This window comes from Trichechus manatus, unplaced genomic scaffold (genome assembly GCF_000243295.1).
Source record: "Trichechus manatus latirostris isolate Lorelei unplaced genomic scaffold, TriManLat1.0 scaffold00019, whole genome shotgun sequence".
NCBI classification, from domain to species: domain Eukaryota; kingdom Metazoa; phylum Chordata; class Mammalia; order Sirenia; family Trichechidae; genus Trichechus; species Trichechus manatus.
Window position 1 is genome coordinate 19,859,870 of NW_004443955.1, and position 23,057 is coordinate 19,882,926.

The following is a 23,057-nucleotide window of genomic DNA, read 5'->3' on the forward strand; positions in this document are numbered from 1 at the left end:
ACTTAGTAGTCCAGCACTTAATCATTTGCACCACCCAGGGGCTCCTAAAAGTAAGTGTATGGATATCAAAGTCTACCTCTTATAAATGTTGGAGAACTGAGAACGGGATGTGGTAAGAGAGAGGTACTGGGAATTTGGGGGGTAGGCTTGTCCTGTTTACGGTCCCTTGATATGAGAAAAGGTTCAACAAGAATGTTTGGGGAGCATGCTGTCATTCTGAAAGCATTGTTCCTCAAGCGAATAGAAAGGAGTGTTTATATAAAGAAAATGGAAATCAGCCTCTCTTCTTTGGGTGTTTCCGACAAGAAAGAAGACATCAAATGTGAGAGTCTGACTTTAGAAACAAAGTCGGAAGGCCCAAGGTCTGAACCACATGAGGTCAGTGGGGCTAGGTTAGGCCTGGTACCCCAGTGGCTTCAAGAGGGCTTTTGAAAAGATGAGCCCAGGATGCCTTCTCATAGGCATTTAGGACAAGCTCGTCCACTGAGGAGATCAGCACCCACCTTAACCCACACCAATGGGTCACCAGTCAATCATGCCAACCAATATAAAGCTTGATTGTTTTTAAAGGAGTATTTGTGTACTTTGTTCCAGGCAAGGAACTCAAGTGACCCTAGACTCCAACGGCAAGTAGTCGTCCCCTGACCCAAATCGAAGGAACACTCAGGCAGCTGCCACTCGTCAGATTCCTTTCAGCAAAATAGTCATCAAAGAGAAATCATTTCGCTCACTCTCAGAGTATAGCTCTTTGGTAAAGCAGATGTTGAACAGCAGCCCAGCAACGTGGCACAACTGTTTAGGACAGGAAGCAGAGAAAAATAGATTCAACAGAAACTGCAGACGGAATTGAAAGAGGCAGAGCATAATTACCTGCATTGGAATGGAGCCTGAGTATCGGCACTAACATCGTTACTCATAAATTAAGAGGAGGATGATTTTCCCCTAAATACGCAGAGTTTTGCCCTGCAGTCCTGGCAATTCTAGAGAGGGCAATGGAGGTGGGGAGACTTTTAAGAAGGTGAGAAGGCAGAAAGACGAAATTAGGCAGACAGACATAGGGGCACCTTTCTTTATCAATATTCTTGGCCTCTGTCTGCTTCTCCAATCCACTTACTTTTTTGGCAGGCACCCGCATCACATTAAAAATTCATCCTGTAGTTCTAATATATTATCTCTGCATTTGCATTGGATGGCACCGTGGTCCTCACAGACACTTTCAAGGCAGGCTTACATGTTTCTCAGAGATACAGTAACTTTGTGGTAACAATTTTATATAGAACTGTACTAAGATTTCAGCTCCTATGATACTGACTTCTGTTGGGTGAGAGAAGTATTGAGTAGTGATTGAGGCTGGGTTTCCAAGTGAAGCGCCTGAGCTCGGATTCTACTTTTCCCACTTCCAGACTGGACGATGTTGGACAAGTTATTGAAGTACTTTGTTTCTTTACCTGTCAAATGGAGAACAGACAGATCATATTCATGGTGTGTGTCTATAGGTGTACACTGTAACAATTGCAAAGCAACATTCAGTAACTGTTAACCAACCAGTTGCCATCAAGTCAATTTCCAACTCATGGCGATCCTGTAGGTGTCAGAGTAAAACTGTGATGCATAGGGTTTTCGATGAAAACCTGCTGATGGAAACAGATTGCTAAGCATTTCTTCCAAAGAGGTTCTGAGTGCTGATATTATTATCATTAATTTTATGCCAAAATAAAAATCATGATCAATCAAAACCTCAAGGCCCTTTTGAACTTCCGTAAACCCCCTAAAGTCAACAGGTGTGGATTGAGGACTCTTTAAAGCCACAATCCCAATTAGGCCATAAACCTTCCCAAACCAAGACCAGGTATGTTGTCCATATCAACTGACCAAAACTCCAAAAAAACCCAAACCCACCACAGTCAAGTTCATTCTGACTCTTGGTGACCCTATAGGACAGAGTAGAACAGACCCATAGGGTTTTAAGACTGTAATCCTTAAGGAAGCTGACCTCCACATCTTTCTCCCATGGAGCAGCTGGTGGGTTCAAACCTCTGACCTTTTGGTTAGCAGCCAAGCACTGTGTCATTAGGGCTCACATCAACTGACAGTCAGGTCCATTTATAAGATTCTGTATGCCATACAAGTGGTGATGGTTAAAGGGTCTTATGAAACTGCAGAGGAGAAAAAGACAGAGGAAAAAAAAAAATTCTCTCAGACAAGTGACAGAATTCAGGATCCAAGCACGCCGTGATGCCCTAAGCTCAAAGTCTTTACAAGCTAAGTGGTTGATACGTTGCCTAAGATCGTCCACCAATATGGCCCTGAGAGAACAAATAATGGGCCTGGCAGTAAGAGGCAGAGAGAGAAAACACTTGGCTGAAAGATTGACTGATCTCACTGCAGATCAGATGGATGATTCTAAATGACCTGTAAAGACATTCCCGGAGCCCTGGGCTGCAGCATTAAGAGCGCAGACACCACTCGCACTTCTGAAGTAGTTATTAGTGACTGAAGTCACAGTTGTCAACTGCGACTTCAGTTTCAAGTAATGATTTAACAGCATCAGCGTAAGGAAAGGTTATATCTTGGCCTGTCTGGTGTACTACTGACACGTAAAGGAAATAATTGGTATATTTAGAGCAGAGAGAGAAGCCAGTGGGTAGAACAGGAGGGGAGGTCGAAAACTTAGGGTATAACTTCACTGTGATCATATGAAACAAAGCCAGGAATTCTTCCCGGGCTGTAGCACAGAGCTGTAACAACCACACACTCCCCCCAACACATGCACACAAACACCACCGGCCATCGCCAATCGGTTCGGTCTAACATTCAAACAAGTCTTCGGTGTTTCACTCGGATGACTGCAGAGCCACGAGAATCCCTCCCGATGCCTATACTTGCCACCGGAACGCGCTGCAATTTTAGGAATATTACAATGAACAGTGAAAGAAATGTGCTTTCCCAGCAACTTTGGGGGTGTGAGAGGTCTGTGAATGGCGTGGTTAGACCTTCTTGTTCTGCTTGCTGCTCTGCAGCTTGACACAAACCGTCAATAAGACATGTGGCTCCCACACCCACCTGACTATCGTCACGTTTCCATCAGCACAGCTTGATTCTGGGGAGGTGCTGAAGGATCCTGTTGGCGGGAGGGTTGCTGGAGACATACTGCAGGCGAGGAGGAAAACGTCTGTGAGTGTGTGTGTGTGTTCGTACTCATATGTGATTAATTCCTCCATGCCATACAGAGCTACCTCTGCCTTAACAAAAGTAATACATGTAAATGATAAGTCTGTTGTCAGATTTATCTAGATTTTGATCCCAAGTGCCTTTTGATTTAACCATGTTGACACCTGGGAGGTTTGACGTCAGAAGACATTATTTCTAGGATTTTTTTTTTTTTTTTTGAGAGCTCAAAATACAAGGAATTTTTTTAACCCTTGCAAATCTCCTAAACACCAATATTGAAGGTATTGATTTATTAAATATTAAAGGATTAAAGGATTTGTGTTACTATTATGTTTTCCTTCCTTTCTCATTTCTTTTCTTCCTTCCTTCCTTTCTGCCTTTTCCTTCTGAATAGAATTTCCTCTGCTTATCTAGCTCCTGCTCGTGGCTATCAGTTTGAAGATACAGAATAATAATATGCATTTAAATGCCACCATTCATCTCAGTGGATCATAAAGCACATTAATAGGTTGACCTGGACATCAGGAAAAATCCAGAAAATTGTCCCAACTTCTCACAAAATGGATCAACCTTTGGTTTGGATGAGAGCAGCTGTGTTAGAAATAAAAGCACCTTGGCAGATTAGAAGGATGTTCTCCTAAATCACTCCTAGGTGCCATTGATTGAAATTATTCAGATGGGGATTTGACAAGCCAAGTTAAGTATACAGTCTGACTCCTGTGAAAAGCGTCCAGGGAATCATTGTAATTCACCACTGAGAGGGTCTCAGGCTTTTATATTCTCTGGGAAACCACCTAGATAAGGTTAAAAGCATAAAATAGAAAAGAAATAATAGAACCAGTGACAAATGAAAAAAAAATCATCCAAAGGTTGGCCTGACTTGCAATCTGGCATCTCTCCAGAGAAAGATAACCCATCACTGACAAGGGCATCCCTGAGCCAAGCTGGTTTAATCAGGTGTACCTTGGGGGCCATTGTTATGTAGAACAGGCACAGCGCTCTACTGAGCCAGCAGAGCTGCCTCCCCTCTCTAATGGTAGGGTATTCATCTGGGAGGTGTTAAATCTGCAGTCTATTCCTACAGGGACTTCATGTTCCCCATAATTAATTCCTCCACTGGATGTCTATATAACTCCATACTCTAATGGTCATTATGAACTGGTGTGATAGCTCCTGGAGACAGCTCCAAGGCTTCCAGCATGGTGGTTGGGAAGGCCCACGGAGATCAGCTCAGCATGGCCTGGAGGAGAAGGTGGCTTTAACTCCCCAAGCACATAAACACACACACATGTGAGGAGGCCCACTCAGGAGAACTGCTGAGATTGCTTTTATTTTGGCATAGGAAATGCTTGTCAGCCACATCAGCTGATAGCATCCACAGAGCTGCAAGAAGGAAAATGAACTGCATTACAACGAACTCAGATTTCACCACTGAAAGCTGCACACTGACATTTATATTAGCTTAGTTTGACATGACCTGGCAGTTCAGACTGGATGAAGAGGAACTATCTTCCTGGTTCACCCACCCCATTCCATAAGGTGCACTTTTTATCCCCGGTCTGTAGAGGCAATAGATCATGCAAAATGTTGCAATTTCCTGCTGGCTGTTTTTGTGGAATGCAGAAATCTCTGGAAGCCAAAAGCATTTTGTTTTCTAAAGAATTTCTAACTACAGGAGGGAATTATCCATGCATCAAAAGCATAGAGAAACATTCTAACTAAAACAGTGGTCTTCAAACAGCACCTGGGGTGCTGGGTTAAAATGCAGATTTCTGAGCCTGTAAGCCACATAAGCAAATTCACCAGGGTCTGGAAATCTGCATATATAACAAATAGATTCTCATGACATCATAGCCATTATTACAAGCATTAATAGGATATTAGAGAAATTAATAGAAATTCCTGAGTGGCACAAAACATTAAGCACTCAGCTACTAACCAAAAGGTTGGAGGTTTGAATCCATCCAGAAGTTCCTTGGAAGAAAGTCCTGGCAATCTACTCCCAAAAGATCACAGCCTTTAAAAACCTTAGGGAGCACAATTCTACTCTGAAACACATGGGATCACCATGAGTCTGAATCTAATCAACGGCAACTGGTTTTACAGATATTAATAGGATAGAATCATTTATTACTTTAAAATTTATTATTTTAATAATATCATTAGCTTAATAATAATATATTTTTAAATCATACTATTGTTACTGAATACCAAAAAAAAGAAAAAACTGTTGCCATCGAGTCGATTCTGACTCATAGCTATCGTTTAGTGAATATTTATTGCTGGTCAAGCTAGGACTCGTTCTCCACCACCTGTCTGTCAGTTTGTTGTACTGTGGTGGCTGGGGTGTTGCTATGATGCTGAAAGCTATGCCACCGGTATTTCAAATACCACTATGATGGACAGGTTTCAGTGGAGATTCCAGACTAGGACTAGGAAGAAAGGCTTGGTGATCTACCTCTGAAAAGTAGCCATTGAAAATTCTATAGATTACAACAGAATGCTGTCCAATATAGTGCTGGAAGATGAGCCCCCTAGGTTGGAAAGCCTCAAAAGACAGTGGCTGCAACAATGGACTCAAGCACACCAAAGGTTGTAAAGATGGCGCAGGACCTGGCTGTGATTAGAACTTAGATCCCTCATCTCAATTCCAAGATCTTCCAGGCTAATGAAATAACCATACTACTCATAATAATTGCAGGTCTTTAGCAAGGATTACCTAATATATCCCCATGCTTACCCTATAAAACAGGTAGTATATTTTAAAATCATTTTACCAATGAAGAATTTGAAGATTAGTGAGTTTAAGTAACTTGGCCTGTGGTCACCGTCCTAGTAAGTAGTGGAGCCTGGATTCAAACCCAGGGACTCTAACTCCAGGACTCATTCTCTCAGTCATCATATGATAGATTCATTTATCCAACCATTTTAGAAGGATACATTGAATGTCCGTTATCTACCAGGCCTCGGTCCAGGTGATGAGGATTCAGTGATGTTCAAGGCACAGTCCCTGATTCTGTAGCCTATGGTAGAAAGAAGTAGAAATTACCCCCATCCTGGGCAATGGAACATAGGATCATAGCAAGAGGAGAACATAGACAGACTTCTCCTGGTGCAGTTAGGGTAAACTTCCAGAGGAGGATAACACAGACAAAAAAGTGAGAAGGGTGAAGATAGAGGGAAGAGAGTCAAGCAGGAGGAACAGCACGTGCAAAGGCCCAGAAGTGAGAACAGAGTTGCAGAAGTGGTTAGGCAAATACACTTTGAGGCTATGCACTTACTCATGCCACTGCCCAGCAAATGAATTGAAATCCACAGCTCAGCTACTCAGTAAGAATTGCTAAACCACATGACTCACCGCAATTAATTAAATATGGACCTAGAGGATTTGCTCAGCTTCATAATTTAGTGAGAATAATGTTGTCCTCCAGAGAGGTGATGTGATAGAGTAGAAAGAATGTTACCTTTGAGTCACAAAGATCTGTATCGAGTTCTCTCCTGCCCCTTTTACTTGCTGGGTAATATTGAGAAAGTGATTTAACCCTTCTCATCCGCAGTTTCCCCAACCATGCATGAGAATAATAAATCCTACCTTCCCGGGTTCATGGGATCCCTGGTGGCGAAGTGGTTAAGAGCTCAGCTAAGGCAGTTAGAATCTACCAGCTGCTCTTTGGCAAATCCATGGGGCAGCTCTACTCTGTCTATAGGGTCGCTATGAGTCAGAATCAACTCAACGACAATGAGTTTGGTTTTTAATTTCCAGAGTATGTGAGCATTAGCGATAATGTATTTAAAGATCTGACACAAAACACAAACAGCCAAATTACACACTGGGAAAATGTCTTTTGAGACACGTTTGACAAAGCATAATTTCATGAATATAGAAAATGTCTCTACAAGTCAATAAGAAAAAGACCATCCATCAAAGCTGTAAAAGAATGGACAAAGGATACAATCTCAGAGAGTTCGTAGAAAAGGCAACACAAAAGGGCTATAAATCTATATATTGTTGTTAGGTGTCGTCTAGTCGATTTTGAGTCATAGCAACCCCATGTGACAGAGTAGAACTACCCCATAGGGTTTTCTAGGCTGTAGTCTTTTCAGGAACAGATTACCAGGTTTTTCTCCCATGGAGTTGATGGGTGGGTTCAAACCGCCAACCTTTCGGTTAGCAGCTCAGAGCTTTACCTTTGCGCCATCTGGGCTCTCTCTCTGTTTCTCTCTCTCTCTCTTTCTATATATACATATGTATGGACATATATATATATATATACACAAGTATACACACATATACGTATATATACATATATGTTGTTGTTGTTGGGTCCTGTCAAGTCTATTCCGACTCATAGCAACCCTACATACAATATAACGAAACACTGCCCAGTCTTGCACCACCCTCATAATCATTGCTATGTTTGAGCCCGTTGTTGCAGCCACTTGTCAATCCATCTCGTTGAAGGTCTTCTTTTTCACTGACCCTCTATTTTACCAAGCATGATGTCCTTCTCTAGGGACTGGTCCCTCCTGATAACATGTCCAAACTACATGTGACAAAGTCTCACCATACTCGTTTCTATGGAGCATTCTGGCTGTACTTCTTCCAAGACAGATTTGTTCATTCTTCTGGCAGTCCATGGTATATTCAATATTCTTCACCAACACCATAATTCAAAGGCATCAATTCTTCTTCGTTCTTCCTTATTCATTGTCCAACTTTCCCATGAATGTGAGGCAATTGGAAATACCATGGCTTGGGTCAGGTGCACCTTAGTCTTCAAAGTGACAGCATTGCTTTTGAACACTTTTTGAGTGCTTTCCAACTGAGGGGCTCATCTTTCAACACTACATCAGATAATGTTCTGCTGCTACTCATAAGGTTTTCACTGGCCAATTTTTTTAGAAGTAGATAGCCAGGTCCTTCTTCCTAGTCTGTCTTAGTCTGGAAGCTCCCCTGAACTCAGTCCACCATGGGTGCCCTGCTGGTATTTGAAATACTGATGGCATAGCTTCCAGCATCACAGTAACATTCAAGCCATCACAGTATGACAAAGTAACAAATGAGTGATAGATATATACATACATATAAATATATACAAACATATATATGAGTTTTACTCTCATTCATATTAAAAATACAGTGGAGTACATAATTTTCCACCTTTCAGATTATCAAAGTTAAAAAAGTTTATCATCACTCCATGTTGGGGTGGGGGTCAGTTATGACAATACCTATAAAAACTTTTAAAAACTACAAGCTCTGTGACCCATCAATTCCACTTTTAGAAATCTATCATGCAGATGTACCGACACGTGTGTGCAAAGAAGTATATACAAGATTGTTCAATGCAGCATATTTTGAAGGAGCAAATGATTGGAAACAACTTAAATGCTTATCAAAAGGAATCTGATTAAGTATGTCATGGTAGAGGCTAACAAGGTACTACAAAGCAGCTGCCAAAGTGAATGAACAACCCGTTCATGAATATATTTTACGTGGGATGATCTCTAAGTAGGCAACTATTAGTATGAAAGAATGTGTTTACACGTGTATGCTTTTAGAGGGATAGAAGATCTGCGAAATCATACACGATGACCTGGTGACATTGGTTTCCTCTGGACAGGGGAGCTGAATGACTAGAGGAAAGAATGGGTGGGAGAGTTTTTACATTTTGAATTTTGTACCCATTAATTACACAAGTACTTTTAAAGGAGTAAAATTTTTAAGAATATCACAGAACATGAAGACCTGATACATGGCAGGCCCTGCTACATGCAGCCTGATCTTGGGTGCGTTATTCGAAAGGTGGAAGGAAATTGAACATCCACACTCTCGCCCTGTGTCCCTTGTGATGAATGTCCCTTTCCACACTCTGGGACAGCCTATCATTGATAAAGAGGTGCCATAAGTAATACCGGAGCAGAACAAAATGAGTCAGGCTAGTTCATCACCTATGCTGTTTAACTAAACTTCGAGCTATGAGCCAACGCGTCTGTGGACAGAAGCAGCAAGACAGCCTTTTGTTCTAACTGCAAATTCCAGCCCCTTCCACCACTTGCTGTGTGACCTTCGGCAACTTACTTAACCTCTGTGAGACGTACTTCCTTCAGCAATAAAAAGAAGATAGTCATTTTACTTATGAAGAGAGTATTGAATGAAATGATGAACATATAGCCCAGCAACGGACAGACAACGGTTGCTCGATTTTGCCACCACCCTCAAGGGGAAAAAAAAAAAACAAAAGTTTAACCTATTTACCTTGTGTATGCCTTCTCCTTACAGATATTGTCAAGTACTCTACAGTTTTAGATATTGTTTTTTCAAAGTGCTAATACAGGCATAGACCCCTCTTCCCGGCTCTAGCTCAGACTCAGGCACTAACTTTCAATGTGATCTTGGAAAAGTCACTTATTCTGTTTCAGTTTGTTCCTCTGCAAAATGGTAATAATCATAATGGCATCATCTCACAGAGTTGCAGCTCTCAAGTGCATGCGAAAGCATAAATTTACACATAGCAATTGAAAGTCAAAATCTTTTAAAACCTAAGGCAGGGCAACTGATTTACATTATGTACAACGCCCATCCCCAGGCTGAGTAATGGGCTGGGTTATTGTGCAGAGAAGGCCAAGCCATAGGTACTACCCCCCATCCCTCCAATAAGCCCCTCTTGTAGTAAACAGAATACTCTTGTACGATATTCTTAATATACTGATGTAAAGTCATATTTTAGTGAGTAATTGGCAAGCAATTGTGAGAGAGATTGTTATGTGCAGATCTGAATACTAGATGAAAGAGGTAATGATTGGATCTGGGGCTAATAAGGGAGCAGTGGAAAGGGAAGAAAGAAGCAAAGAAGAAAAGAAAGAGAGAAGGAAAATGAGGAGCAGGGAGAGGGGTGAGAGAAGAGGGGAGAGGGAAGAGAAAATAACCACAGCAATTACTCTGCAGGATGTACAGCCAGGCCATAGCCCAGAGATTCACAAAGAATGCTGAGACTGGGGATTCCAGGGCCCACCTGCTGCAAATTGGTCAGGCTAGTTTAGGGGAAGTGTGAACATGGCTGACAGAGGTCCAGCTGTGTAGGAGAGGCCCACATCCTCGGCAGGTAAGCAGGGGGGCACTGAGAGCAAGAGTGCAGTTGGTGTCATGTGACTGAGCAGAGGCTTATGGAACTAAGGAAAATTCTGTTAGATTGAGTTTCTCAGCTGCTCAGACTAGATTCTGTACCTAGTCTATAGGAGTATAATTTCTTTACCTAGTACAGTTAATTAACTTCTGAATCCCCACAAATATTAACTCGGCACTCATGATGGAGCCCTGGTGGAGCAGTGGTTGAGAGCTTGGTGGAACCAAAAGGTCAGCAGTTCAAATCCATCAGGTGCTCCTTAGAAACTCTATGGCCATCCTATAGGGTCACTAAGAGTCAGAATCGATTTGATGGCAATGGGTTTGTTTGTTTTTGTTTTTTTCGCTCTCATGATAACTGAGCTGAGTGTTTCATGATAATGATTTTCCACTAAGGGTGACTATCCACAACCGTCAGTCAGTGTATGGTACTATGGTAGCTTGCATGTTGCTATGATGCTGGAAGTTACGCCACTGGTATTTCAAATACCAGCAGGGTCACCTATGGTGGACGGGTTTCAGTAGACCTTCCAGACTATGACAGAATAGAAAGAAAAGCCTGCTGATCAACGTTCAAAAATTAGCCAATGAAACCCTATGGATCACAACAGAATTTTGTCAGGTACAGTGCTGGAAGATGAACCACCTAGGCTGGAAGGCACTCAAAATACACAGTGACTGCAACAGTGGACTTGAGTATGCCAGGAATCATGAAGATGGTGCAGGGCTGGGCAACGTTCTTTTCTGTCGTACATGGGGTCGCCATGAGTCAGAGCCAACTTGGCAGCAACTAACAACAACAAGGGTGACTATATCGTGTGGATTTTTTTTAGGATAATCCTAATTTCAGTTATACTACTCTTTTGGTCGCATGAACCATTGGAATAACTTAGAAATTCCAGTACCTGTGCAAATTCTGACTAGGTTAATCAATTCAGAAGCCATTATATTAAAAATTGTGCACATGTTACAAATGATTCCCATAAAAGAATCCATGTTTGGAAAATATCTGACTACTCAAAAGACCGCCAGTACTTACTCAGACATCGATGGGCAGGTCTGTGTATGATTGTCTTGTTACCACTCATCTTGGAACAGAATTATTTGGACAACCTGCAAAAATGGAAGCCCACACGATTGGAGCTGCAAGGCCAAGCAGATTGAGAACGATATCAAGAGAAAGTAAAGTTTTTCAGTTGTTTCTGTAAACACTGTTGCTGTGCCTTTTAATCAAATCATTTAAAGTCTTCCAGTTTAATTAATTATTACATTTTATTTTAACAACAAATACACGTAAGGGGCAGGGAAAGAAATATATTCATGATAGGAATATTATTCAGGAAAATTATGCATTAGGAAAGAATTTGTGTACTTATGTTCTCATTTATGTGTTTATAGTCTCAATTCAGAAAATATCATTCCCCAGACTTTAGCCTAAAGAAAGGCATCCTAAGTTTGTAAGTTATGGCAGCAGATAAGGCAGACAGTGGAGCAGGCTGAGGATGTCAACCCAGCATGGTTGGACTGTGAAACGTGGGATAAGCAGCAGGTCTTTTTGGATGACAGCTCAATGCGAAATGAGAAACCAGCCTCCATCCTGCTCCTACTGCCTGATGTCAACATCAGAAAATGCTCCATCACACAGTTAGTGAGATGCTAGAAGGCACAGCCTGATGGACACAAAGTCTGAACTTGCTTCCCCTGGAGACTGTCCCTCCAGGTCATGGGTGAGGGATACTGGCAAGGGTCGCTGAGGGGGGCCGCGGGAGTGCAGCTGCTTGCTCACAATCCATCCGCTAATCAACAGGACTCAGCTTCAAGGGGTTGTCATGCCAGCTCTTTCACCAGCTCTCACTGAACAGGCAAAAAGCAAAGCCCACAGAAACACCCTTGTTTTTAAAAGATCCGAAGCTGTATGGGAAGAAAGCACTAAGAAAAGGATTAAAGCAAGGGTCCACTTGGATGGTGGGTGGACCAAACTAGCTGGTCATGGTCAGCCACACCTGAGTCCTTTGCGGAGATTAAAATAGCTGTGGTTAACAGTTGTTCAATGAAAGGGGAAGATAGATATATGCATGGATGGTTGGATGGATGGATGGATGGATGGATGGAGAGATAGTTGGATAGATGATGGATGGACAGACATATTGTGTATTTATATTTATAACTTTATATTTACATCAGTACCTACAGTTTTCTCTGTTCTTACACACGCAGTCATGCTTAAGGCACACCAATTCAGGCAGTGAACACATTAAAAATAAACAAAACAACAACAACAAAAACAGTTGCTGTTGATTCCAACTTATGGCAACCCCACATGTGCAGAGGAAAGCTGAGTTCCATAGGGTTTTCAAGCCTGTGACCTTACAGAAGCAGATTGCCAGACTCTTCTTCAGCAGTACCTCTGACTGGATTAGAACTACCAAACTTTCAGTTAGTAGTTGAGTACCTAACTATTTGTGCCACCCAGGGACTCAGTCAGAATGTTTGACTTCCCTCACTGATGGCTTCAGAAGAAAATACTGCCTTGTGGCTCTCTGCACATTGGTGGAGGTGCACATTGGCCTCCCTGGATTTTTGGGTAGCTGGATCAAGGGAGTGACCCGTCTTGCTGCTGGGAAAGGAGCCGTCAGCTGCAATGTGCCCTGTGCTTTTAGCAGGTGCTTCAAGGCCAAAGGTATTAAAGCTGATTATTTTCTTGCTTCCCTCAGTACTGCATTTTCCTTCTCATCGTCCACCCTGGCCTCCTTCCTCTGCTTCCCACCTCTCCGTCTCATTTATTTATTTTCAGTGATGACTAGCTGGCCTGGAAGCGGGGATGTCAAGCTAAGACTGCAAAGCTAGCAGTTCACAAGCCCTTCCAGCTGGAAAGAAGTAGCACCTGGTGGTGGTCCTCCCATGTGGAAAAAAGAGATATGCTTCTCTTACGTTTGTCTAAACCGATTACACACATGTAAGAAAATTATTTCTGACACCTACTACATTTGTCCTGATTTGTTGCCCATCATGGAAACAAGAAAGAAAGAAAACATTAATAGGGCATGGTCACATGCAATTCCATGTGCTCACATAGGGTCTGAAATTAGAGACTGAATTAATGATTTTATTTATTGAGATATCAGATACTTAGGTTTGAGCAAGGCACCATGTTATACCTGTACATCTGCGTTCTCTGTTCAACAATAACAACAGCGCGGATGCTTTAATGCTCCAGGGGCTCCCTAAATATTTCTACTAGTTTTGATTCCATAAACTTCTAACAGAGCAGAATTTTTAAAAATGAGAAAAAAAAAGTTACCATCAAGTTGATTCTGACTCAGGGCGACCCCATGTGTGTCAGAGTAGAACCGTGCTCCATAGAGTTTTTAATGGCTGTTTTTTCAGAAGTAGATTGCCAGGACTTGAACCTCCAACCTTTCAGTTAGCAGCCGAGCGCGTTAACTGTTTATACCACCTAGGGTCTCCAATACAGCATTTGTCAAATACAAATGTCAATAGGGAACAGGAATATTCCAGGTGAAATCTGTCAGTAAAAATAACAACTAATATTGTTGAGTGCTTAAGTGTTCCTAATTGCTTTGAATGGATTATCTTTAAACTTTACAATAACCTTGGGAGATTAGAATTCCGACTACAGCTTCATTTTAGGTAATTGTTGCATATACAGCAAGTGAAGTAACATTGCATTTTATCAGTTTTATTTCTAACTGATTTCATGATTACCATCACATTTAACCGTTTGTTTCATTGTTTCACTGTGAAATGCACGAAACTGAGGTTCAGAGCGGTTAATGGCATCTCTTGGGGATACAATGTGGACCCAGGGTATAACCCTCCAGGTCCACTTCCCTTAAACACCACGCTGTCCTGTGTCTGCAACAAAGGACTGGTGAAAATGGCGCTGGACCAGGCAGCATGTCGTTCTGTTATACATGAGGTCGCCATGAGTCGCAGCTTAATCAATTGCAGCTAACAGCAACAATAACATCCTGTGTCCCATTATTTTTAACTGATAATTGACCTGGGTGAAGCATTAATCTGACACCTCTATTGGTTTTGCAGAGCATAGAAAAACCAAAACCCAAACCCATGGAGTTAATTCCGACTCTTAGCAACCGCATAGGACAGGATAAAACTGCCCCATATGGTTTCCAAGGAGTGGCTGGTGGATTCCAGCTGCTGAGCTTTTGGTTAGCAGTCTGGGCTCTTAACCACTGCTCCACCAGGGCTCCAGAATATATAAAGGCAAATTAAAATTTTGTTCATTTATTTTTATTTAACCCATCTTGAAGGTAAGAGGCATTAGGCAATTTTATAATTGATAATACTACCGTGAGAAACCAAGACAGGGAGATTTTGGATTAGGTCTTGAACTTAGAGTTCTAATTTCAAGGAAAAGGATTAATTCCATTTTCTTGAAGTCCAGTTCCTACTTAGGAAAACAGTAATTAGGTAGGAAGAGAATCAAAATGGAAACAAAGAGAAGACCAAACTTGGCATAATTCTATGATACTGTATTAGGCCAAGTTACATCAGCCCAAGTTACACTGTGCCAAGTTCGGTCTTCTCTTTACTTCCATTTTGATTGTCTAGATGATTTGCTTCCATTAAATATTCTCTAGATGATAGACTTCCTGCAAATTCTGTTTCCTGGGATCCTACATTTGAAAACAGACTTAAGAAAAAAATTATACTATGAGAACTTTAGTGACTAGCAACCCTCTTTGATTCTATAAAATGCAAGAATCTCTCTCACATTCTAATCAAGCTTCATTCCTCGGATAGAAATGTCAACGGAAACACAGGTACTCCAGAATCACGCTAGGTAGATGCATACATCTGCTTTGACTTTGAGGCGTGATTCTCTTGCTGACCCGCTCTGTCTGTCACCACGAAACTGCTTGCATTTCACGGTGAAACAATGAAACAAAGGCTGAAATGACCTACAGCCTTGTGACAGTAATCATGAAATTGGTAAGAAAGAAAACTAATCAAATGCAGTGTTACCTCAATTGCTGTAAATGTAACAATTACCTAGACCAATTTAACAAGTTACCTAGCTCGGTGTGTAAAAACTATGTTTTGTGGAATACTAGTCTATCAAAATTTTCCAGGAAAAATGTGTGTCCCCGAATGAAGTACATTTAGAGAATGCCACACATTCTTCTTGGAATCCATTGTGTACTACTTATCAGAATTAAAAAGGCAGGTTTAATATCCACAGTGGCGTAAGAAAGGCCCTGAGAAGACCTGCAGTAAAGAAACTCCCTTAGCTTTCTTTAAAATAATGTTTCCCAAAATGATTTGTGTTTTTCAGGCTATGTCCGTAGATAACCTTGTCCACTCTTGGAAAGTCTTCACATCTCAGTGTTTCAGATGAGTGGAGGTGAAATAGGGGTAGAAGGGCTTGTCTTTGCTCCCTCCCCTCCCATATTTGTTTTACTACCAGAAGCCCCTCAAAGTTACAATAGGCTCCCTGACTTTATGGAGCATCCTATACAGGAGGATAGTCAGTCTTGCTTCCTAGTAGCTTTGGATCAGCCTGGGCCATTTATTCCATATCAGCCTGCTGTGTCCCCACCCCAGTATTTGGGCATTTCCGGGCTATTGATATAGATAGTTCTGGACTCTCTTGCTTTGGCCCTACATATACCTTCTGCCTCTCTTTTCATGTCTCTTCTTAGCCTCTGGCCATTTGGCTTGATTTGCTATTTCTGACTCAAGTTTGCCCTTGGACTTAGGTTTGCTCTTGATGCTTTTTTTCTGGGCCTGGATTTACTCTTGGCCTCTGGCTTTGGCCATGGCAGGCCCCTCCTGGCAACTCACCCAATGAAGTCTCAGGCCCAGGACCCAACCAATGCCTGGCTGTCACAGACCAGGGCTCCTAATCATTGTTCTTCCCAAAGGAAAAGCAGAAACCACTACATCAATGTGGAAACAAAATCACTGGGCCAGTTGTCTAGAGATCCCAAGCCTGTTCTGGATGCTTGCCACTAATGACCTGTAAAGCCAAGCACTACACATTTTTCCTAATCCTCGGTTTATTGATCTGTAAATTGGTAACTTTCTTACCTAGCTTTCTTATAGCACAGGAAGAAGAAAAAAAAAAAGTGTCATACAAAATCAGAGTCTTCTAACTTTTAATGTATCCTTGCCTCTTTCTTCTGTACATAGTTGGTCAAAATATTTGTGTAACTCTTAAGAGCTTGCAAAATGATGTCGCACACATGTTTTCATTTAATTCTCATCACTTCCAGGCAAGATAGAGATCGTGATGTTGACCTTGCAGATAAGAAAACTGAGACTCTAAGAAATTAAGTGTGTTTCTCAAAGTTGCGTGGCTGGTAAGAAAGGGGCTGGTTTGAGGCTCCAGTGTCTCATGTCAAGGGCAGGAGTGTTGCCACTGGGCTCTCCTGGCCACAAGTGACTTCTGTGTTGACACCCTCAAGAAGCAGGCACTTTGCCAACAAGGGACTTGGTGCTGTTTTTGTGTAAAGCAGGCCAAATCACAAGCTTTTCACACAATACATACTCCCTAAATAAAGAAGAGACAATCACACAATTTACTGCTGCTTCCTTCTAGTTGAAAAGAAAGATGAAACAAAATGCCTTTATCGACTTTTATACCAAAAGCTATATTGCCCCTAAACACCTGTATTTTCAGTGGTGGTGGGTTCAGCTAAGTTCTGGTTAATAAGTGCTTTGCTTTTTGAGGTAGGGATAAAACATCAAAATGTTCAGTCATTCATTTTTTTATTCATTTGTTGATTCATTCAATGCATATTAAAAGCTTACCCTGTGCCAGCTGTTCCAGGGTAACATACAGAGACGGTCAAAAGAGAAAGATTTCTTCTTCTCATAGAACTTTCCTTCTAGTGGGGAACTAGGTAATAAATGAATAAACACACAAACAAATGAGATTTTTTTTATTAAGAAGTTTAAGAAGAAAATATGGCAGAGTAATGGAGAGAGCCACTGCTGGGAGTGGAGGAGTAGAGCAAACATTGGTGATTAGGATGGTCAAGGAAGGTCCCATGGGGAGAATGATACAAAGGAGGCAGCCTGGTACCTGCAAACCAAGAGAGTGGACCAACAGCAAAGAAGAGTTGGGCCAGGTGTTCGCTTGGGTAGGTTCAAGTTCACCAAGCTGCACTCCCAAAATACTGGGTCAGAAAGTGATGCTCCCGGTTCTTCTGGAAAAACATAACACAGGCCAATCAGAAATCAACATTTATTTGCTGGCAAGGGGAAAGGGAAAAAGGAGTTTGGGAGGAGAGGGGCAGACCTTGCATTCTTCACCTGGAAGGCTTCCATGTTAACTGTTGAAGGGAGAGTAGAAAGACAGGAGCAATTATCTTCATAAGAAGGGGCCGGGATGATCTGCTCACCCAGCCTGAAACCTCTTCCAAGGTCAGTGGTTGCGGCCTTTTGGCACCATTAACCATGCTCTTGTTTGTGCAGTTTGCATTCTGACTGCTGAGGAGTTTTAAACTATTCAGTGAATGTCTTCTGTCATGTTCATTTTCAAAAGGATATAATTTCCCATCCAAACTGTAACATACCAACTTTCAAAGGAAGCTGCTGTGGGTAGGTGGTGATGGCACTGTGTTTCCTAACTGGTGATTAGCAAATTTATTGCATGACAAACCATTTTCAGTGCAGTTTCGAAAAATAAAAACATGCTTCTTCCTGAGTAATTAGTTGCTCTTTACCGCCAAAAAACTGTAATTTTTATTCCTTTTACACAAACCCATTTATTAGCAGAGAGAGAGCTCACAGGCATTTATGCTTTTGTATTTATACTGCAAAGAAGACACAGCATCGAAAACCTGCTATGAGAATTCTGAATGCCGTTATATTTTAAAATCCATGTTAATTACGGATCCAGTTATTCTTAGAAAAGACAGGAATTGCAGCAGGGTGGTGGTGGGGGAGGGCTTCATGTATAAATTGCCTCCCAAGGACCCCACTGAAATTTCCATAACATTCAGCACATGACACTGATGTGTGAAAATTGACATGAAGATTTGAAAATTGGGACTGAGGGAGCCCAAGCATAAAATAACTTCAATTTTGCGCTCTCTCTGTCTCTCAGAGGAATAGCGTGTAGGACTGACCAACACAACACAAACAAGCGACGGAGGGAAAAAAAATCCAGAGAGAAGGATAGGAGTTATTAAGGCGAAAACACACTTCTCACTCACAGAGAGAAAGGATGATCAATGGATTTAGTCACAGAGAAATTCAAGCAGAAAATTGCTGTTGTTTTTTATCTGAACAGCAGAAAGTTTAACCAAACCAGAACTCTCAAGTCCAAGGAAGGAATTGACAACTACCTGTGAACAAAGCAAGAGGAGATGGGTCTCTGAGCCAGAGGAAAATGGTCAAGTTCCCTTACTCTTCAGTTATATCAAGAGTAGATGTTTGATAAAAGTCTTGCATCTGAAATGTCCCAGGTTAGTATCTGTCACAGCCCCAAATAGTTTCAAAGCATATGAATAAACAATCTCCTCGGTTCCAATGCTTGCCCTTGGATGAAAAGATTGCCCCCAAATAGAATCTAGAATGAATTGAAAACCTACATAGTCCATGGACAGTTGACCTGCGAAGAGTGACAAATGTGAAATCATTACTGACGAAATGGAACCTACCACCAATTCCTCACCTGATAAAAATGTTTAAAGAGGGGGTCACATCACACTGTTTTGGCAAGTGCACTTTTGAAGCTTGAAGAAACAGAACCTTTTATTTACCTGAGCCTTCGGCCCTCCAAGTTTTTATTTTTTTTTTAAGGATTCCCATGTAATTTATTTCTTCAGTAATGCCATAATTTAATGGTTTGCTGTTGTTGTTCGTTACCATAGAGTCAGCCCTTGACTCATGACAACCCCACTCCCAGTGGAATGAGATGCTGCCTCATTCCGTGCATCTCCATGATTGACTGGGGATCGGGTCATTGTTTTCAGTGGCTGATTTTCAGAAGTAGATCACAAGGCCTTGCTTCCTAGTCTGTCTTAGTCTGGAAGCTCCACTGAAACCTGTTCAGCATCACAGTGACACTCAAGTAGAGCTTTTGCTTGGCATCAATTATAAGTTGCTTTTGAAACAATTCAGTATTACATCACCAGCTGGGAAGATTACTGATCTCTCTATTCCTTTGGGGTGACTACCCTCAGAGCACAAGTTCCATGCAATTCCAATCTGTGTTGTTATATATATCCATACAGCAACACAGACAGGGGCTCCGTCTAATACAGTACTAGCTAATACAGTATTGCCATATTTGTCCCGGAAATCAGGTGCACATTTCTGGTGGCTCTCCTTGCCGTTGTTGGATGAACGCTTTGAATATGAAGATGACTTCGTGTGTTTTTGGACAAGGGAAATATGAAGATGAGGATAGAATTGCGGCAACTGCAGCTGCTGGTTTCGTGCAATTTCGAGGCAGGTACCCATGTAAAGAGTGTCCTGGGTTACTTTTGATGCCTGCACATTGAGAACTCAGTTACCTAAACTGCATAGTTTTGAGTGCAAAGTAGTTGCCCATGCTTGGAGAATGACTCCAAAGAATGTCATCACCAACATCAGGATTTTAAGAACTGTTGGAATGAACACAACATTCCATGTAGGCATTTCCCTGCTATTCCTCTGCAATGTAAAAAGTCGGGTAAACACTTTGGCTTTCCACTAGAAGAAGTTTAAAAATCTCTAAGTTTAAAAACTCTAATCTCTAATCACCCTTGCAAAGAGTGTAAAAGTAGAATTAGAAAAAGTGTATAGAACTTTAATAAAAGCACTCAGCCGTGGATTGTTGCACAATTTTAGCAAAGAGACTTAATCTCCGTAAAGCTCAGTTTCTTCAACTGTAAAAATGAGAAAAACAATTACCTACTTAGGGTGACTTTCGCATCAGATCAGATAACCTTCGTAAGGTTTACATGATGTTGAAAGCATTGAATACATAGCAGCTAATAGTATTTCAAGGAGCCCTGGTGGCGCAGAGATTAAGTGTTTGGCTGCTAACTGAAAGGTGGGCATTTCAAACCCACCAGCCACTCCTTGGGAGAAACATATGGCAGTCTGTTTCCATAAAGATTACAGCATTGGAAACCCTATGAGGCAGTTCTACTCTGTCCTGTAGGGTCTCTATGAGTCGGAATTGACTTGATGGCAACTGGTTTTTTGTTTTTTTTTTGTTTTTGGTTTGAATAATATTTTTATTTCAGTAAAACTTTCTCCCACATTTTATACAACCAATTTAATGGTATAGCGTTTTAGATTTGCAGAATGTTTTCAGGTACTTTCTTTTCACTTGATCCTTGAGTTAATTAAAATAACACTTGCAGCTCTAAGAAACAAACGCTGGAGCTTCAGTGGCTTAACACACAAAAACCTTTCTTTTTACTGAAGTAAAAGTCCAACACAGGTGTTCTTGGTGAGAGACTCAGACTCCTCCCTTTTGACTCTGCCCTCCTCTGTGGCCTTGGAAACCTCCGTGGTCAGCCAGCACTTGGGGAAGCAGTGTGGAGGATCACTCATGGGAGGTTTCTATTGACCACATCCTTCCACTTACACCCTACTGGCTAGAAGTCAGGTGGCCTGCATTAGTTTCCTGGACCTGTGATAACAAAGTACCACAAAGCGTGTGGCTTAAAACAACAGAAGTTTATTGTCTCACAGTTCCAGAGGCTAGAAGTTCAAATTCAGTGTGTTGGCAGGGCCATGCTTTTGTCTGAAAATTCAAGGGGAAGAGCCTTTCTTGTCTCTTCCAGATTCTGATAGCCCCAGGGTTCTTTGACTTGCAGCTGCAACATCACTCCAATATCTACCTCCAGCAACATGTGTGTGCTCATCTATGCCTTTTCTCCTCTTCTATAAGAACACCAACCACTCATATTGAGTTAGGACTTGCCCCACTCTAGTAGGAAACCCTGGTGGTGTAGTGGTTAAGAGCTACAGCCGCTAATCAAAAGGTCGGCAGTTTGAATCCACCAGGTGCTCCTTGGAAACTCTATGGGGCAGTTCTACTCTGTCCTATAGGGTCATTGTGAGTTGGAATTGACGGCAACAGGCTTCGTTTGTTTTTTTTCCTACTCCAGTATGACCTCATGTTAACTGATACCACTTTCAAAGACTGTTTCCAAACAAGATCACATTCACAGGGATTAGAATTTCATCATACTTTTTTGGGAGACACAATTCAATCCATAACATGACCCCAGACAGTGAAGGGAAGACTGAGAAATGCAGTCTAGCTTTGTGCCCAGGACCAGCTAAACAATGTCTGTCCAAATCATACTCCTTACAAGTCCAAGATCTATACAGAGTAAACATTAATTTCCCCATTTGATGTATAGGAGTGGAACTCGGAGCAGTAAGATAACTTCTCTGAAATCATAAAGGACTCGAACCAGGTCTCATTGATTTTCCCTCCACATCCCTTAGCTCCCCGATGTAGAGTTTCAAGGTGGCCAAAAGAAAAACTTGACGTAGCAAAGATTATGCCCTTTTACTCCTCTTCTTCCCATCCTCAAGCTACAGGGGTCACATCAGCCAGGAAGGAAAGGGATGTGCTGGTCCATTTCACAGTAACATTCTAAGGACCTAACATGTTACTTGTTCCGTCAGCCAGGAAGGAGAGGGATGTGCTGGTCCATTTCACAGTAACATTCTAAGGACCTAACATGTTACTTGTTCCATCAGCACTTGTATTTTAAAGGGTCTTTGTTGTTAATTGCTGTGGAGTCACTCCAACTCACGGCAACGTTATGTATAACAGAACAGAACTTTGCCTGGTCATGTTGTCTCTATGACCGTTGGGAGGCTTTTAAAAGGGTAGACACTGCCTGGAGGACAGTTATGTTCCCACTGAAAAGGAATTGGGAACTGGCTTACACATTATTTAAGAAGAGGGAACTCCTCTACTATTTTCCTTTTCCTGGAGAGTAAAACCCAAACCAGTTGCCATCAAGTTGATTCTGACTCATGGCGACCCCATATGTTTCAGAGTAGAACTGTGCTCCATGTGGTTTTCAATGGGTGATTTTTCAGAAGTAGATCACCAGGCTTTCTTCCAAGGCTTCTCTAGTTGGATTCGAACCACCACCATTTTATTTAGTAGCCAACCTTTCTGTTAGTAGCTGAGTGCTTAACCATTTACAGCACTCAGGGCCTCCTTCCTGGAGAGTAGCTGCTTTCTATTTCCCTTCGTATTAGAATCCACAGAGAGATGATACAGAGAAGTTAAGACCCAGTTCATTCTAGTCTCTTATCTCCCTAATCTGTCCAAATATGGGGGAAAGAGAATCATGAGTTTTCTAGAGGCTTAGAGATCCAACAGGTGAAGTTTTTAAAGGTACTTCCAGTTTACAAGCCTTTGGCCAGATGGTCCTAATTTATCATCTCAGGTGACTTTGGGGCCAAGAACAACAAAAAGTGGGCCAAGAAATCTTGCAAGATAGTGCAGGAGAGCCATCGTCTTTTCTCACCTGGAATAGATAGATATGCACACATATTCAGATTGTGTAAAACAAAAGGCAGCACACACCGACTGCTAAAGGGTCTAAATTCTTTTGCCCGAAAGACAGTTATTTTGTTTCACCTTAAACAACTTCAGGATATTGCCCCGGGGCCGTGGGAGTATTTTGTTATTTTCTGTGTGAAATATTATATTCCCTCGTGGAGCAGGGGAGATTGTATTACTGTCTACTGATTCCCTTAGTTGACACTGCGAGCAACGCTGGTGACCTCAACATTC

The 23,057-nt window shown here is 41.7% G+C and overlaps 1 pseudogene; it reads right to left on the reverse strand.

Annotated features, from left to right (window-relative positions):
- Positions 1-19,449: 19,449 nt before the first annotated feature.
- Positions 19,450-19,847, reverse strand: LOC111819791 (cytochrome c oxidase subunit 7B, mitochondrial pseudogene; annotated as a pseudogene).
- Positions 19,848-23,057: the final 3,210 nt, after the last annotated feature.